Source organism: Lissotriton vulgaris, chromosome 11 (assembly GCF_964263255.1).
Source record: "Lissotriton vulgaris chromosome 11, aLisVul1.2, whole genome shotgun sequence".
Taxonomy (NCBI): domain Eukaryota; kingdom Metazoa; phylum Chordata; class Amphibia; order Caudata; family Salamandridae; genus Lissotriton; species Lissotriton vulgaris.
Genome location: NC_141699.1, coordinates 1014568796 through 1014588522, shown reverse-complemented (window position 1 = coordinate 1014588522; position 19727 = coordinate 1014568796).

Below are 19727 nucleotides of genomic sequence, written 5' to 3'. Positions count from 1 at the left end.
TCTGCAAACTTTCAAGTAAGCATTTAAATTGAACTGCATTTACCAGGATGCAAAGGGGCGAACTGTGCTGGAAGGTGAAGCAGTGTGCTCCCATCCCTCTTCAGAAACCACCACTCAAGTCAGAGCAAGGGAGTTACACGCTGAAGATAACCCCTGCTCACCCCCTTCATAGCTTGGCATGAGCAGTCAGGATTATCCTAGAGGCAATGTGTAAGGCGTTTGTGCAACACATACACACAGCAGCAACACACTAGGCACACCACAAAAGAAACTCCACACAAGGTTATATAAAAATAGCCTTTGTATTATACAAAACACATTAGACTCATAATCACACATATACACTGTGCCAACTGGCACTAAGCAATATTTACAAGGAATTATTTACACAGGACAGGGCCAATTGGGCCATTGTCAGAACCATTAGAAAGCACTAGTAATACTTGTAAAACACAACCAATAACTACTGGCAGAATGCTGGACTCAGCATTAGCATGAGCAACATAAACACATTATGGGGCCTATTAGGATTGCGGTTTTTCCGCATCCTCCGGGCCGGCGGAAGCCACCGCCGGCCCGGAGGATGCGGAAAAACCGCAGCGGACCCACCAAAGACCCATCGCCACATTAGGATGGCTGGTGGGTCCTGGTTTGCGTCCGCAGCTTTTCCGCCGCGGTCAGCTTACAACTGCGGCGGAAAAGCCCTAATATGGTGGTGGTGTCTTCCAGACACCGCCAGCCATATTAGGATTGCTGCACATACATGCTTTTCCGCGGCTTGTTTTCCGCCGTGGGAAAGCATACGGTTCTTCACTGCAGGGGCCCATTGTGGGCCCCCTCGGTGAAGGGGGGTTGGGGGGTGCACATGGGGGGTACCAATGGTACCCCCCTTCATTTGCGTGCACGAAGCGGCAGGCACCGCGCGGTGCCTGCCGCTTTGTGCATGCAAATGCACTGTTGTCATATTTTACATTGCGGCGGGTGCCGCTTCAAGCAGCACCCGCCGCAATGTAAAAAATACAGGTTGTGACCGCCAGGGTGGTGGTCACATCCAAATTGTCATGGAGGGACCGCCGCTGCCCATGCGGACGGTCCCTCACACTCAGTGGTCCGTCCGCCATCATAATCAACTCCTAAGTCTGCATGACAATTAGGCATAAAAACACATTGTGCATAAACCTCCTAATCATAATCACGTAACCCAGTAGGCATTACAAGAAGCATAAACAGTGCACCTCATTAACACTGGAAAAGTGCACACAGTGTTTTTATATATTACTGACACTATTTAATTTACATTATATTGATGTTATTTGTTAAAATAATTAATAGCCAACATATGTACATATGTTTATGTGAGGCTGTTATCAGGCTGCAAAAGAAATTGAAAGGTCTATATTGTCAGATGAAATGAAAACACTGCACTTTGGATTGAGATACATTTTGCGCCATTACTCCAAGCCCTGAGAAGTCTTTGAGTAGACGAAACGCGTTGGCTATGCTATGTGGAAACAATGGAATGAACTTTCGGTGATTAAAATAAAGTGAAATCTACATTTGAAAAACACATCACGGAGTCGGACAATTCTTCATGGTCATGATGTCTTTTTGTGGACTTTACTTATGAATGATCTATTTGGATACATTTGAGTGCTGAAACCCTTTTGTTGTTGTAGTCACTAACATCGCTATCGCCTATTATCAAAGCAGGAGTAGCAATGAAAAAACTTCATGCTAAGCGCGAATATCGCCAAAACCTAACGCCTGCTCAGACCACTTCTTAGCCTGTATATCCAATGGGAGGTGAATATTCAGGTTAAGTCCCTATTAGTGATAATGCGTGAATATCGCTTTATTTCCAGCGAAATTCACGTATTTCGCCGCTATCGCCGGATATGTTATCGCATTGGAGATAAACGTTGCTAATAGCATGTTTTCTCTGTGATAAAATCCAGCGATGAGCAGCGATAAAAAAATGTTGCTAAGCTCATTTAGCGATAAATATCGCTAGTTGTTGATAATATGGCCCTATATTTTTTTGAATGATTTTTCTGTATCACAATATTCTTGGTTTCGATACTGCATCAGTGATTCGGTCTACCCTTAGAACTCAAGAAAGAAATACAAATTACAAAAGCAGATATGAGTTTCCAGGGATACTCCTGGAAGTTTTTGAGAATTCCCTAAAAAATGTAAAATGTACTTAAAAATCGGGCTTTAACATTCAGGAATTCATTTTTCACTTTTCCAAGTGACACTCGTGAAAACAGCCCACTATTTTTTTTCAAATGTGTTAAATCTCTCACCTATTGTGTGGTTTGATTGTGTAAGGTGCTCTAGTAAAATTAAAAGCAACATTTACTACAGCTCTTCTAATGTTCTTTATGATGCATGAGACCATGAGGACGCAATTAGAGCATCTAGCATCTTTCTCTTGTTGCCTTACATTTCGAGGAGAGAATCCATTGTTCATTGTCAGCCAAGTTAAGGAGAAAATAAGGGACAATTACTTCTCACTGTCGTTAATTGAAAAATATTGTCAAAATATATGCTTGATTAATGAGGCAGACTTTCTTTTCGTCTTTTCTCAGCTGCAGAGAAGTGGGCGCAGTATTCCGCCTTCTCTTTGCGTTCAATGCGCCACCTTTAAAATTATTGCAAGAGAGGCAGTTCCCAATGTATAGAATGTCAGCTCACATTTCTATCGATGCTTTGGGAACAACTATTTCCAGTTCTCCATTGAAAGAAAGCGTGTGCTTCTTAGAATTAGTCTTTTTTGGAATGCTGCCCTTTTGTGATCCTCTGAGCTTCTTGCGCCATCAATCATTCCCTTTAATCTGTGCTCCCTTCCAGAGCTCGACAGAATCAGCCGCATCTGACATGTGGATCTATTGTAGATGCATTCAATGCCTCCGCTCTGTAACAACATGTTGTATTGGACAGATTGGTCTAAGACACACATGCTTTGTGCAATCCAGTCTTTGGTGTATTGATGATGTGCAAGAAAATATCTCTCCAATCAGGGTGCATGCTAGAAGGATGGTGTTATGTCTCAAGCACAGTACCTTGGTATCCTTTGCTCTTCAATAATGTCAGAGATATGCTTTATAGAACCCTTCAATACTGTGGTGCATTTTTTATTTCTCTGTTTTTTACATTTATTGTGTGGGTGAATTTAAAAAACAAAAACGAATAAAAAGCAACATTGATCAGATTTGGTGAGGTTTGCAGAGTAAAAAACAAACGCAATGTCTGGAGAGAATCATCTAAATCACCGCTATCTTAAAGCCTGGGGCCTCATTTATGAAAAGTGACGCATCGCTGCGAGAAAACAGCGATGCGTCACTTTTCATTGCGCCCTCCTTGCGACCCCAATGATACGTCATATTTACAATATGACGCATCATTGCGGAAGGACTTACAGATACGTCAGTATTTCTGACGTATCTGTAAGAGCAAAAGTGTCGCATTGCTGGAGTGTGTCACTAAAGTGACGCAACTCCAGCAATGCGTCCTTTCACATGGGGCAAGCCCCATGTGAAAGGGCCTGCGTCAGTCTTACGCCTGCTGTGAGGCAGGCACAAGATTTTGAAGCAACAACGTCCTAGAAGTGACGCAGTGAAATCTCATAGATTTCACTGCGTCACTTCTACGACCCTTCCTTGCGTCAATACGCCCCCCTTGCATACATTATACCTGGTGCAGGTATAAAGTGGCGCAGGGGTTTACAAAGTAACGCATCTACCTAGATGCGTCATTTTGTAAATACGGTGCGAAAAGGCGCATTTTTTACACCACTGGTGCTTCACAAAAAGTGAAGCACCGGCGGCTTAAAAGTGACGCACAGCCTCATAAATGAGGCCCCTGATGTACTATTATTTCATCTGCAAAAAAGTAGTAGCAAATTGCACACTGAGGGGCATGTTTACAAAGAAGTTACGGAGCACTGCAATAACCTTCTTGACTTAATGCTGCGCTACGCCACTTGTGAAACTCAGGGCTGCACCGTATTTACAACAATACTGTGCAGCCTTGCATTTACCCCTGCGGAGGTGCTGAATTTAGCTGCTTAGCGCCAACGCAGGCAACCTTGCGCCATAGTGCAAGGGTGCCTGCGTTGTGGGGAATGATTGATTGTGCAGGAAGGTGTTCATTCCTGCACATAAACAAACTTAAATGGCGATGTTTAACTTCTATGTGTGCTGCTTTGTGCAGCACACATAGAAGTGGGAACATGTCATTTTTAAAATGATTGTTTATGTGTAGAAAGGGACACCTTCCTGCACATAAACAATCATACATGGCTGTTTCTCTGTATGCTGCACAATGCAGCACAGATAAAAATAGCAAAAACAAGGAGAAATAAAGCAATTCTCCTCGTTGCGCCTTGTTAAGACCAGGTTTTTCCTGGTCTTAATTTTGCCGCTGCCCCATGTTTACACAACTCTTGTAAATATGGGGCAGCTTCGAAATTAATTGTTGATGTGACAGAATGCCCACCAACACACCCATTGCCCACCCCTTTCACCATAAGTATAGCTTGAAAGGGTGCCTTATTTACAAGGCAGTGTTAAGCCACATTAAGTGGCTTAACACTGCCTTGTAAATAAGGCAAAGCCTGTATCGCCTCCACAATGTCAAAAATGTGACATTCTGGTGATGAAAGGGGCTTGTAAATAAGCCCCTGAAGTTTATTATTTATTTATTTATAAGTTTTCTATAGCGCTAACAAGACCCGAAGGTAGCAGAGCGCTTTACAATAGAGGGGATGAAAAGAGAACAGCATGACACAAATCCAATAAAGCGATCATCGAGCGACAATTTGGAATGCGGAAAAGTTCGGACAGCAGGACTTCTTGGTAGCAGGATTCAATGTTACTGCATGGGTTCAGGGGACGCTTGCTGATCCCGGTTACCCGCAACCAAGGGAACGGATCAGGCACAAGGATTTGAGTTGGCTCTTGAATTCTGAATAGGACGGTATAGTTCTGATGTGCGGGGGGATGGCGTTCCATATTTTGGGAGCATTTCCTGAGAACGAGCAGTCCGCAGTTCTCTTCTTTCTGGTTTTTGGTAGGATGAGCAGCAGGGAATTGGAGCTTCTCAAGCTTCTGGCTTGGCCTGCTTTTTTGAGCTTGTTTGCCAAGTATTCCGGTTTGCCGGTGTGGAGGGCCTTGTGGGTGAGGCAGGCCGTTCTGAAGGTGCTCTGCATTTCCGCAGGGAGCCATTCGAGTTCTTTGAGTGCCGGGGAGATGTGGTCAGATTTTTTGCAGCCTGTGATCATTCTCGCTGCCGCATGAAGTGTTGTTTTTAGAGGGACCAGGTGCGATTTGGGAATGCCTGTTAGGATTGAGTTCCCATAGTCCAGTCTTGATAGAACTAGAGATTGCGTGGCTAGTTTGAGGTCCTTGTTGGGAATGTAAGGTTTCATTTTGTTCAGAAGTCTGAGGTTGAGAAATGCGCTTTTCGCCGAGTTCTTGATGTGGTTTGTCAGGGTTAGTTTGGGGTCTAGGGTGAAGCCCAGGGATTTGACGGAGTCGGCTAGCGTGAGGTTACCTTTGAGAGCATCGATCAATTTTAGCCACTCGGTGATTTGAGGGTTGTCTTCTTTGTTTGAGATGAGGAGTGTTTCTGTCTTGTCGGGGTTGAGTTTCAGGTGGTTCTTTGTCAGCCAGTCTTGAACTTCATTTAGGACATCGTTAAGTCTGTGGATGTCTTTAAGAGAAGAGGTTTCCAGGTAAATCTGCCTGTCATCCGCGTAGAGGTGGAAGTGGATGTTGGCGTTCCTGAGTAACTTGGCGAGCGGTTCCATGTAGATGTTAAAGAGCTGAGGAGAGAGCACTGATCCTTGCGGGACACCCTTGATGACCTGCTGGGTTTCGGAGGTGAATTTCTTCATTTGTTTTATTTGCGTACGGTTATGTAGGAAGGAGGAGAACCACTTGAGAACTACATCGCCGAGGCCGGCTCTTTCTTGCAGGGTCATGATGAGGAGCTTGTGGTCCACCGTGTCGAACGCTGCGGAGAGATCAAGGAGTATGAGGAGGCAGCATTTGTCAGCGTCAAGAGAACCATGAATGTCGTCTATGATGTTCAGCATCGCGGTTTCTGTGCTACGGCCTTGTCTAAAGCCGGATTGGAGGGGGTCCAGGATGTTGATGTGGTCCAGATGTTGCGTCAGTTGCAGGAGTACGCAGCGTTCAAGTGTTTTTGAAAGCAAAGGGAGGTTGGATATCGGTCTAAAATTGTTCAAGTCACTTGAGTCAAGACCGGGTTTTTTCAGCAGAGGAGTGACTTGCCCCATTTTTAGACAATCGGGGACCACTCCGCTTTGTAAGGAGCTGTTTATGATTCTTCCCCAGATGGGCGCTAGGGTAAGCTTCATTTTTTTGATTAAAGAGGGGGGAAAAGGGTCTGAGACGTGTGCTGATGGTTTGGAGGTCGAGATCAGCGAGATTATCTCAGTTTCCTGGATGGGGCGAAAGCTTAGCCAAGGGGAAGGAAAGGAGTTGGTTGGGATTGCCAATGGGAAGGCCGGGTTGCTCTTCTGGAGGTGCGGGTTGTTGATGTCCAGAGACAGTTCGATTTTTAAGACCTTATCGTTGAAGAAGTTGGCGAAGTTATCGCAGAGTTCTTTGGATGCCTGCAGGGATGAGGGCCGGGGTTTGGATGTTTGTTGTCTGATTATGTTGTAGAGCTCTTTGGGTCTGTTTTTGGATTTGACCAGTGCCTCACGGAAGAAGCTGGATTTTTTGTTTTTGATATGGTTGTTGTACTTCCTGTGGGCAGATTTTAGTTGGAGGCGGAGAATGGCGGTAGGGTTGTTTCTCCACTTTCTTTCTTTGGCTCTCAAGTTTCTTCTTTCTGCGTTGAGGTCCGCAGTGAACCAGGTTCTAGATGGAGTGGCTCGGCTTCTTTTGAGCTTTAGAGGAGCTAGATTGTCGAGTATGGAGACTAACCCCGCATTGTAGTGGTCGACGAGATCATTGGTCGAGAGGTGCAGTGTGTTATTTGGAAGAAGTGAACTTAGCTGACCTTCCAGGATATCTTGGGGTACTTGGGAGAGGTTTCTTGACCATTTGGGGGGGTCTTGCAGCGGTTTAAGCGAGATGATGGGGTGATTGATATGAAATAGGATCATGTGGTGATCTGACCAGTCAACGGGTAGTATGTGGTTGACCGTGATAGAGTTCTTTTGGGCAATGATGGCATCCAGTGTGGCTCCTTTGTAATGAGTCTCCTCGGTACAGTGTTGGGTGAGGTTGTTATCATCAAGGAGGCTAGATAGCGATCTGATTAGAGGGTTATGGGTCTCATTCCATCGGAGGTGCAGATCACCAAGAATTAGGATTTTGGAATCGCCAAGTGCGTCTTGAGCAATCAGGTTTGATAGTTGTTCTCCAAACTCATTGTTTCTGCCCGGGGGGTGATAGAGTAGGTGGCACAGTAGAGAGTCGTTGTCTTTTGTCTTGATGACGGTGGATAGACATTCAAACGAGTTGTACTCGAAGGAGGAGGTTTCTGTGATGCTCCAGCTATCCTTGTGGATGATAGCGACCCCACCTCCTCGTTGTTGTTTGAAGTGCTTTTTTATAAGACCATTGAGCCGCTGGTGCATCACTTTTTTGTGATGCACCAGCTGCTCAGAGCGCATACTCTTATCTAGGAGGCCACGCAAAGTGACTTTTCCTGGCTTTTCGTGGCCTCGTAGATATAGAGAAAGGCAAGGAAGCGCAAGTCACTGCGTTGCCCTACTCTCTGTCAAAGATTGATTCCATGGGCCTTGCGGTGGGTGTTCCCATGCAACACCCATGGATTTTGATCCATTCCCAGATTTACAAGGACTTTGAGAAATAGCTCTAATTCTCCTCATTGTTTCCTCCTTCTATGTGTGCTGCGTTCCCCAGCGCACATAGAAGAAAAGACCTCCATTGATTGTTTTTGTGCAGGAAGGTGTCCTTTTTTGCACAAAAACAATCATTCCTGCATGGCAGACACCATTGTACCATGGTGCAAGGGTGCCTATGTTGGCGCAAGACAGCCAAAATGGCACTAGCACAGTGGGAAAGGACAGGAATGCATCATATAGCATAAATACTGTACATTCCTGCCCTTTTCTTTTGATGCAGGGCAGCACAGCAAAGCGATTTACTGCACTGCCCTGCGTCAAAAACTTGAAAATGAGGCCCTGAGGTTTGCAAATGGAACAGTACTTTGTGAACCAACCAATCTTCTATTAGGAGTGTTTACAAAAAAACAACTTGCACAGGATCATAGATTGACCTTTCTACTTATTACTTATTTGGCAGTTCAGTATCTGTGACAGGCTGCAGTCACGGGGAAGGGAGCCTTCAAGGAACAGCAGACCACCATTTCTGTAGTTGTATTCCAAAATGCAAATATATATTTTTTTAAAGAGCCTATGTTTCTTAACTCCTTCAATGCAGCCATTGGACCACTGCTGACGTCCACACTACCTCTCCATAGTGATGCCATCAACAATGGTTCCACATGGAAGGGACTTGGAGGAACCGCTGGTGCCTGCACCAAACGCTTTTCCCTTCAGTGTTGCTTAAACCCCTACCTGACACATCACCCATCAGTGATGTCTGGGCCCAGTATGGTGAGATGACATCACATACCCCACCGGAGTGGAAAGAAAGAATAGGTGAGTTTCTCCTCATTTGTGGGGCACCCTCAGGCTTGACAAAGGAATCACTGGAAGGGGAGAGTCTCACATTTACAACAATGCCTGTCATTCTCATTCCTGCTCACATATTGACGATCCACGAGCAGCAAGCCACCATCTGCAGGGCTTTCGTGAGTTTTTGTTCATGTTGGCTCCCCAGTGTGATCACCTCACCCCCCAGGAAACAGAAAACATGGCAGCCATTTTGTTGTATGCCACAGGTGTCTGGGACATTATTCCCAAACTCCAGGCAGCATAAACACATATGTAATGGCTAGTAGTGAACGAGGAGACTAAGTAATACAAATGTGGGCAAAGGGGTGTAGTGGTCTTTGTGTGGGGGGTGTGTGGGGGCTGAAGTTAAATGCAAATGACACCAAATCCTTTGTCATGCAGGTGGGATCCCACACAGCTAAGCAGGCCCCTTTTAGGTTAGCACCTTGTCAATACCTACGATAAACGTCTTCTCCTATCTGGGAGTAGTGTTGGACGACACCCTGAGCTGGGACCCCTTACTCACTCGTTAGAAAGGGGACCTAGCTAAAGTGACTGCAGCTGTTTTTAACTTTGCTTCCAGAGTGGGTGGGAACCAATAGGGCTCCTTTTAAAGATTTATAAAGCAAAATGCGTTTCAAAGGTCAATTATTAGAGTGAGATATGGGGTCACATTGAGTTGGAAGGCCTGCAAATTGCTGAAAATACCTTCCTGAGACTGGACCTTTCAGTACCGCAAAGTACCCCGCCCTACCTTGTGCATGAAGAGTTGGTGATGCCCTTTCTCTCAGATGAACTGGCTTTTCTCCTATTAGCATTGTGGTTAAAAATCTGGGCTAAGCAAGAAAATGCACTTAGTAAAATCGGTTTAAAAGATTGTCTCTCCCTTGACCAAGTCACACGCATCCAATGGCTCCAGTATATAAGAGCAGGCTTCTCTAGGCTAGATAGGGTGGAACTATATGGTAAACCCAAGCTTATATGCAAGAGGGACTTTGCCTTAGCTGAAGAGAGTTTTATTAGAAGGACCTGCTGTGGGAGAGAAAAAATAGAGCTGTGTAAGCCCAGCGTGGATAGGTACATTGCGTTAAAAAGCTTAGCAATCACCAAATTATATCTTTTAGGGCTTAAAATCATTCATGATCGCTTTTTATTGACTAGATTTTGGCTTAATCTTTTTCATTATCTCCTGGTACAACCACGTGGTGCACATAGAGGGCATGATGCACTTTTTAATGTTTTGTGGTTTTTAAGCTGCTCCCAGAAAGTTATTTATTATCCCCATTCTTAAAAAGGCTTGTTTTAGGAGGGTCAGACCAGCTCTTATTTTTTAAATCTCCTCTCCGATGACACAGTTTTGTATACAGTTAATTTTTAACTGGTTGCTGTTAGGCTTATGTCAAGCTGTGACTAATCTTGGCATCGGGTCTCACAAATTTGTACCATGTAAATTAGATTACTGTCATAATCCAGCAAGTGTTTATGCCCCTGCTCTACTGCTTGGCCTACATGATGCCATCGGAATGTTGAGAGGGTTGAATTGTAAGAAGGAGTCAGTTGGTATGAGGGGCTGAGCAGTGGTTAACTGCTCCTGGTGGGGTCTCTCTACAATACATCTTTATACTATGGATCTGAACTGAAGAATAAAGCCATGATCTTGAACTACACCTATGGACTACGGATCTTTCATTATTTTAACACTGGCGACGGTTTTTAAGAACCTGCGTGCAATTTTCAATGGAGAATGGACTTTGGACTAAAGGAACCTCAAGCTTAAATGGATTTGAAGAAATCTGGCACATCAAAGACCCCACCAGTGACCACAGCATCGGTCGCCCTTCCATGTCAGTGCCAGTTTTGTTTTTAATGACTTTATTAACAACATTGGTCTGCTGTGGAGTCCAGTGTTTGACTCCCTGTACGAGTCTAGAGAGGTTAAACTACAAGAAAGGTTTGGATATTGATGGCACTTTCCAAAGTAATCTCTCTTTTCAATGGAATGGAAAATAATTCAACTCTGGTATTAGTTTGCTGCGCTTCATAGGTTTTGCCAACAGCTCCTACCATCTGAGTCTTTGCCAAACGCTGTTTACGGTATAGTTAATGAATTTGGGACTGTGGCTTTGAACACTTACCACCTTAAAGACTTTTAATGGATGTGGGGAAACTAACACATCTGTCAGCGGTTTTCAGCAAGTTAATCTCTTTTGTGGCAATGTAATCTGCCAGGCATCGGAGTCATTTGAGCATCAGGCATCAGAGCGATTTTTACTGGGTTTTAAGCATCCACCACACACGAAGGGGTTTAATTGGACAAGGACATGTATTCTGTTGGAGGAGCGGCACATGTAATTTATTAACATTTATTTTCTATCAAGTTAATTGTCAGTGGCGCGTTCAAATGGATGTCTTTGTTTTTTTTAAAAATTCAAACCAGCACGCGCTACTCACAGATCCACGATTCTCTCCCGGACAGCCTCTGTGATGTTTTCAACTTGGTGTACATCGCTGCTGGTGTACATCGCTGCTCATATTGGTTTGTGAGCACCGGCGTGCCGTGAGCCACCCGGTGCAGCGTGAAATGCGCGCCGCCATTTTGGGTAAAATGAGAATCCTTGTCAGAACATCATCCATCGTTCACAGAGTACACTGTGACTGCCAGACATTTGAAGATGATTGGAACGTCGGGAGGGGGACAGAGAAATGTGCTGTGCCGGTTACGTTTTCAACAACATGAAGAACATTGGAGTTAGATTTACTGGTATTTCATCAAAGAACATGTTTATTTGGTGAGAATGTCCCGAACAGTGCTTGGTGAATTTCCTGAACAATGGAAGATAATTATTTTTGGCAGAGGGACATTGCAAGGAGATCACACAGACTTAGGACTTTGTTTTCAATTCGGGTGAGAGATCGCTCCCCGGTGCTCTAGTTTGTCCTTACTGTACCTTTAAAACATGTGTGTTTTACATTCTAGGGGGCTCAATTAGTAATTCTTGTAAGGCTGAGGGTTTTGGGGTAGTGTTTGACCTATTGCACTCATGGAGTTGAGGATATGCCCATCCGTAATAATCTAAAACTGTTTTAAATGATGCTCGGATGTTAACAGCAGTGTATTTTATGTAATAGGTGCTTTGTCAGTATGCTGTTATTGTTTATGTATGAAAAGGGGAAGTATTGCGTGGTATGAGTAGTTTTGCATTGTATGCTGTTGGTTTTTCTTTCCAAGGTTTCTGAGAGTATTGTTCTCTCATTCAGTCAGTCAGTCAGTCAGGATATCTTTATTCGACTTATTCCAAGTCATACAAAGAAACTTAAACAATAAAACATAACATAAAATACATATATGACATTGCATGTTAAAAAGCAGCAATCTACATGTTCCTTAAAAATGCAATATACAATATTAATATTAAGAAGACAAAATTTGACCAGCAGCTTTCGCCCTTGCTGCGGCCAAATTAGCGATACAGAAGGTTGTGCTTGGATTTGACGCAAGTTGTAAGTAGAGCAGCGCCGGGCGTACCTGTGTGAAACCTGCTTCTTTCAGAATGGGGAGCAAATATTTTTTCCTCTGCTCGTGAAATAAGCTACAGAACATAACGCAATGCATTGTGTCCTGCACCGAAAAGTCATCACACCTGCAGGGTGGGGCTAGCTCTGGCTTCTGCCATTGCTTAAAGGAACCTAGATAAAAATGTATCAGGTTAAACCTGAACTTTGTCAATAAAAACCTGTGATAGGGGTATGTAACAAAGCTGAGATAAGGGGCGAGGGAGGGAGCGCTGACCAAAAGGTTATGTGACCTAACTGTGGGCTTCAATAGTTCAACATCCTCACGATGCGCTGCCTTTTTTTCCATGAATGCCTTTTTTGTGTGGGCTATGTCCGAGACCTTAATTTTTTCTGGGCTTAAAAAGAGTTCTGGTCGGCCTAAATCAGTAAATGATTTATTTAAATAGGCCAACCATGGGATGCTCCTATGTTTGTCTAAGGAAAGAACATCTTTTAAGATTATGTGGTTCAGTGGTAGGTCTTCGTTCAACCAAATTTTCAGCCATAGGATCAGCGGCGCTAAACTTAGTAAATCCGACAGGTAGGGTAAGCCCACCTCCTGGTGTATCGAATAAGTTGGGGCTGATTGAGGTAGAGAGAGGAGAGATCTAATAAATTTGTTTTCTGCTCTCTGGATAGGATCAAGATTCACATAACCCCATACTGACGATCCATAGAGTGCGATGGCCACAGGCTTACACTTGTAGATCTTTAGAAGTGCTTCCATAGGCCTTGCCCCCAACTTGCCCGCAAAGCCTAGGATCGCTGAGGAAGACCTGGTTACTGCCAGCCTTTTTGCTGTTATCTGTGGCCCCCATGTTCCCTTCTGGTCAAACAAAATGCCCAAATAGGGGAATGTGGTTACCTTCGAAACAGGAACCCCTCTACAAAAGAATGACTTATGACTTTTTTTATTGCACTCGCGCCCCATGACCATCGTGTGTGATTTTGATACTTTCACCTTTAGGTCCAAGTTTTCCATAAAAGAGCCGAAGGCATCCAATAGGAGCTGCAGTCCAACACCAGTGCGGGCTATCAGCACCGCGTCGTCCGCGTACAGGAGTGCCGGAATTAGCACATCTCCTGCGCGCGGGACGTCCGCGGCCTGACTGCGCAGGTGTTCCCCTAGGCCGTTGAAGTAAATGGTGAAAAGCGTAGGGGCTAAAATACATCCTTGCCGCACCCCCTTTAATGATCTAAACGGAGGGGTACATCTGCCATTATTTGACACACGTACAGCTGCAAAGAGTTCCTGGTGCAACGCTGCCATGAATGTAACCAGAGCTTTGTCAATGCCCATCTCTAACAAGATCGCCCACAATTTTGACCTATTAACGAGGTCAAACGCCGAAAAAAGGTCCATGAAAGCGAGAAACACGGAACCCTCCTTGGTGACCGTGTACTTAGAGATGAGTAGGTGCAAATTACTACATTGTTCGATGGTACCTTTTCTCTCTCTGAAGCCGTATTGCAGTTCGGACAGCCCACCGCAACCATCGACGTTCTCCCTCAGTCTAGATAAGAGGACTCTGCCCAAGATTTTTACAGTTGAGTCCAGGAGGGATATTGGCCTATAGAATGCGGGGTCGTCCCGCCGACCTTTGTTTTTAAAGATAGGGACGATAATAGATTTGGCCCATGAGGCAGGAGCTGAGTTTTCAGTGACTGCATTAAATACGTTTGAGAGGACCTCAGCCCAAAGTTTAGGTGAGAACATGAAAAAGTCAGCGGGTACTCCGTCTGGCCCAGGTGCCTTATGTCTAGTGGTTTCCAACAAAGCTTTTTCCACTTCTTGAGCGTTAAAGGTGATATGGTGGGCATCTATATTATGCAGTTTACCTTTCTTTGATCCTTCAACATCGCCCCCGTATACCTTTTCAAAGAAAGACAACCAAGACTCGTCTGTGATCACGCAGTCCATGGAATCGTTGCTGTCGTCAAGAAATAAGGGCTGTTTAATGATTTCCCAAAATCTCCTGCTGTCCTTCAGTACAGCGGCTGAAAGGAGATTGTCCCATGTTTCACGTTTGATGTTGTCTTTACGGTTCTTTATAGCTGCTTCATAGGCTTTCCTTAATCTCGAGATGTCCTCTTTGGCCCTGGGCACAGATTTGAGTGCCGCCAATAGTTCTCTGTGGGCTTTAGAGCATGCGGGGTCAAACCAACGCTTATGACCATGGGTTCCCTGGATAGGTTTGGCGAGTAGATCCTTCGAGACCTGGTCGCAAATTGCCTCGTAAGCAGCTATAGTTTTACTCCTTTGGGTGCCCGGATCTCTACATAACTCCACCTGGGCTTTGATTTTTGGGTAGCATTTTTCATAAAAGTTTTCGGGGATAACTTTGGCCCACTTTACGCGTCTGTCTTGATCAGAGGTCCTCAGAGGATGGGCAGATTTAGGCGTTGCTGGTGGTGGCCCCAAGTGAGCTCCCCAGGCCGCTTCAAGTAGGACCGGATTGTGATCACTGTAATGTGTGGGGACTGTGCAGTAGGCCTTAGTCCGATTTAAGATGCCTAAGGAGACAAAAATATAGTCAATCACTGTTCCATGTTGGGCCCCAGTAAAGGTTGGACTTCTCTGCCCACAGTCAGGTTCGTGCAAATCGTAATAGGCCAATAGCTCTTCTAACTCCTGCCCCTCTACGGAATGTTCAAAATGAGGTCCCCGTGTGGCCGCATCATCAGCCTCGTCGACTTCTCTACCCTTGCAGGCTAAACCACATGGGTGGATATTAAAATCTCCTAATAAAATAAACTCAAAAGCAAAATTGATATCCTGTGATACTATGTTTAAAATATTTTCCAGGTTGGTGATATTGCGACCACTGTAGTCGCTGTTCCCGGAATTATAGAAATTGACAAACAATGACCTGCTATCTTTGTTGATCACCCTCTCGACTATTAGGATGTTGTCAGAGTCAGCACTGATCAGCCTATAGGTGCCTTTTAGGGCTAATGAAAACAGAAACACCAAGCCGCCTTTAGCTCTGCCCGCTCTACTGGGTCTTGCAGGTTTAGTGAAACTGGTAAAGCCATCCAGCCAGAAACTATTAGATGTGTCCCAAGTTTCTTGCAGGGCAATGATGTGATATTCTGAAACAAAGCTCAGCCATGCTTTATCCTGGCGTTTTGCATTAATGCCTGCTACATTCCAACTAATGATCTTACATGAGTCGGAGGGTGGTGGCTTTAAGTTGTTAGCGCATACTGGTGCTATTTTGGCTGTTTGTTGTGGTGCCAACGCACCACTTGCTAAAGGTGGGTCATTCAGCGCCTCCCTAGCGTGCGTGATTCCTGGTTCAAGTCAATCACAGGTATTTAGGTCAGATAGAGGGGCAAACCTATTGCCTGTACTAAAGCCCCACTCAAACGGAGTGGCTACTTGTCCGTGGCCATATGGTGCTGGATTCCACATAAATTGAGGTGTGTTTGGATAATGCGGGAACTGGTCGTTTCTCGGCCATTGTGCTGTCCTGACGCCCCGGGCGTTGCGATCCTCACCCGGCAAGCCCCCGCCCCAGACATTACCTCTTGGCTCCTGTGCCAGGACAGGCCTGATGTTCAGATCAATCGGGCGATAAAATCTACCTGGGTCCTGATGAGCTAAAGGCTGAAGCCAGTCATTTTGATGTCGAGGTCTGGTGGCTGCTCTCCAGTTACTCTTATTGGTGTATCTGTTGTAACCGCTGAAATTAGGTAAGGTACGAAAATTAGACTCATCGAAAAAGAACTTAAGGGTGAGAGGGACTATGGAACCTCTGCGTCGTTGAGGTGGAAAGACATTCTTCAGAATATCTGGGAGGACCTCCGCATTTGCGAAGTTTAAAATAACGCAATCCCCTTTGAACTTTTTGGGCTTGCTTCCTATCCAAGATACCCTTCTTGACATGACAATGTCCCCTGCCAGCTTATCGTATCCTTGATCTGTCATAAGCATGTTGTTAGTGAGCCAATACAGCGCTTTATCTTTTAGATCCTGATTGGACTCTACTTTGCCTTGTGCTAAGACAGGGACATTTGCCAACACCAGGACTACCGGTGAGGCTTCCAGAATAAATTGAGCTGAAAGATCCTCCTGCTGTGTTCCCCAGGGGCGGCAGTTATGCTAGTACTGTGATCCGCTGCTTCAGCAACCTGTCCAGGGACAGGCAATAAGATTGGTGGTAATGGAGGCGGAAGCGGAGGCCCCTGCTGAGTGAGTTGCGAGTTACTTACGGTAGGAGTGTCCTCCCCATTAGTAGGAATTAAATTTGTGACGAGAGAGGACAAATTTTCGACCTCTTCGGCCAGCTTGCTATGGGCCACGCCCAGCTTTTTGACCTCCGATGTTAATTTGTCCAATTTCCCGATCATGGGTTTGATTATAGTCTTGATTTTAATGTCTATCATTTCTTGGATCCTATTGAAGAGGTCGTCGTCATTATTACTACTAGGCTCTCTCTCAGTATCAAGATCTGCCGATTTCTCCGGCCGTCTGGAAGGTGGGCTGGTGGCCTTTTTTTTACCTAGGTGTTTCCCCCCCCCGTTTGGCTACGGATTTACGGCAGGCTCTGACTGCCCGTGTAAAGGGCCTCGGGGATTGTGAAGCTACTTCCGTGATGGAAATCTGATAGTTAGAGTCGTTATTGGCGTTTACTGATAGATCTATCGGATCTGATCCATCAAATCGCGGATCAGAATCAGCATCGGTATTGACCACGGCTCCATTGGGGTGAAGGTTCTGATCTGTTGAATGTATAGTGAGGTTTACTAGTGGTGGATCAGAAGTCGCAGTGCTAAGTATGCTTGTGGAAGGACTTTCCGAAGGCATGATGGGTAATTGACTTAAGCCTAGGGATTGCCTACGCTTATTATTAATGTCATTAACCACTTGTTCCAAATAAGAATCTAGGGTATTCACAGTCTCGTCCGGCGCAGGTGCACGTTTTTTCACCATTGTTAAAGCCGTTGCTTGAACAACCTACAAAAAGCTTGCCCTCAGATTTGATCAGAAGAAAAGCCAAAAGGAACAAATAATTGTGACTGACAATCGATATCTGGTTGAGTGTGGACCAATCACGGACATACAGCTTGGTGAACACAGTAGTAGAATAGAAACAGTACCTTGGTAATCCGCCGAAATATTAAAGGGGGAATGGCCTAGCCTGGCCTTTTCGTGCCTCTGAGGGCCACAGAGGGCCCGCCCTTTGCCCGGGCTTAGCCCCGGGCGTCCCGCTCACGTCCCGCGACGCTGAGGGCTTACAGATTTGTAGCGCCCCTCCCGGCGCTTTTGCCGCGTCGGGGAACGCGCCACCGCTAAGCCTGATGGGAAACGTAGTCCCTAGGCGGCGGCGCGACTGGTGGCGGGATTCCGGTGTTGTTGGCTGGTCCGCTGGTCTGCGAAAAAGAAGCTCTCCGAGCGCTCCCTCGTCCTAGCGCTGCAAGGTAGGGCTCTGGTCGTTCTATGTGCTTGCGCCTCCCCCCGCTCCACCGAGGGCTTACAGATTTGTAGCGCCCCTCCCGGCGCTTTTGCCGCGTCGGGGAACGCGCCGCCGCTAAGCCTGATGGGAAACGTAGTCCCTAGGCGGCGGCGCGACTGGTGGCGGGATTCCGGTGTTGTTGGCTGGTCCGCTGGTCTGCGAAAAAGAAGCTCTCCGAGCGCTCCCTCGTCCTAGCGCTGCAAGGTAGGGCTCTGGTCGTTCTATGTGCTTGCGCCTCCCCCCCGCTCCACCGAGGGCTTACAGATTTGTAGCGCCCCTCCCGGCGCTTTTGCCGCGTCGGGGAACGTGCCGCCGCTAAGCCTGATGGGAAACGTAGTCCCTAGGCGGCGGCGCGACTGGTGGCGGGATTCCGGTGTTGTTGGCTGGTCCGCTGGTCTGCGAAAAAGAAGCTCTCCGAGCGCTCCCTCGTCCTAGCGCTGCAAGGTAGGGCTCTGGTCGTTCTATGTGCTTGCGCCTCCCCCCCGCTCCACCGAGGGCTTACAGATTTGTAGCGCCCCTCCCGGCGCTTTTGCCGCGTCGGGGAACGCGCCGCCGCTAAGCCTGATGGGAAAAGTAGTCCCTAGGTGGCGGCGCGACTGGTGGCGGGATTCCGGTGTTGTTGGCTGGTCCGCTGGTCTGCGAAAAAGAAGCTCTCCGAGCGCTCCCTCGTCCTAGCGCTGCAAGGTAGGGCTCTGGTCGTTCTATGTGCTTGCACCTCCCCCCTGCTCCACCGAGGGCTTACAGATTTGTAGCGCCCCTCCCGGCGCTTTTGCCGCGTCGGGGAACGCGATGCCGCTAAGCCTGATGGGAAACGTAGTCCCTAGGCGGCGGCGCGACTGGTGGCGGGATTCCGGTGTTGTTGGCTGGTCCGCTGGTCTGCGAAAAAGAAGCTCTCCGAGCGCTCCCTCGTCCTAGCGCTGCAAGGTAGGGCTCTGGTCGTTCTATGTGCTTGCGCCTCTAACAGTAGTGAGTTATATTGTTTTGTGATTGGCGAACAGGACAACGTTCGTTCTTAGGTGATTTTCCAATTGTCCGCAGTTCACGCGCACTTCGAGTGGCCGTCGTTGTTCTCTCATTCGGTTATGGGTAACTTTCTTGGATATCCCATAGGCGATGTCTGCCTTTATCTTTTATTTCAAGGTTTTATTGAGAGTCTGAGAGTATTGTTTCTTATTTGGTTGTGGGTAACTCGGTTGAATACCCCATAGGCGATGTCTGCCGTTATCTTTTATTTCAAGGTTTTATTGAGAGTCTGAGAGTATTGTTTTTTCATTTGGTTGTGGGTAACTCTGTCGGGTACCCCATAGGCGAGGTCACCCTTTTTCTGTTTTTTCAAGTTTTTGTTGAGAGTCTGAGAGTATAGTTCTCTCATTTGGTTGTAGGTAACTCAGTCGGTTACCCCATAGGCAATGTGCCGCTATACTAAGTTGTGGGTGACATAAGTCTGTCACCCCATAGGTAATGTCTGGTTGTATCTCTATGGGGTTGTTTTGAGAGTAGTGTCTCTCATTTGGTTTTGAGTTGGCTTTGGATAGTCGCCCCGTAGGCAAAGTCTGTCTTTGCCCCTGTGGTTATTTTGTGAGTATTGTTCTCACACCTGGTTGTGGGTTGACAATGTTTAGTCGCCCCGTTAGCAACGTTTTACCTTTGTGGTTGTATGGAGAGGATGTGTACCTCCATTGTTGGGTGAGAAAAATCTCGTCCCTGACATTTTATGGATATGCTTTAGGACTCTTGTGTGGGTCTTACTCTTATGGAATTATATTTAAATGGATTTGGAATGTTTGAGGATTTAGGACTTAGAGGTTGAATCGTAGTGTTGTTTGACCTTTTATTCCTGAATCTTCTTGGCATTTTCTTTGTGCTATTTCATCTCTGCACATTTATGTTTTGTGAATTATATTGTATGTATGCATTTTGAATCAAATGTTGCTTTTGCAGTTTTCTCTTTATGCATATGTACGTCTTTGCACATCTACTTATTGTGGATTATATTGTATGTGTGCATTATAATTCACATGTTCCTTTTG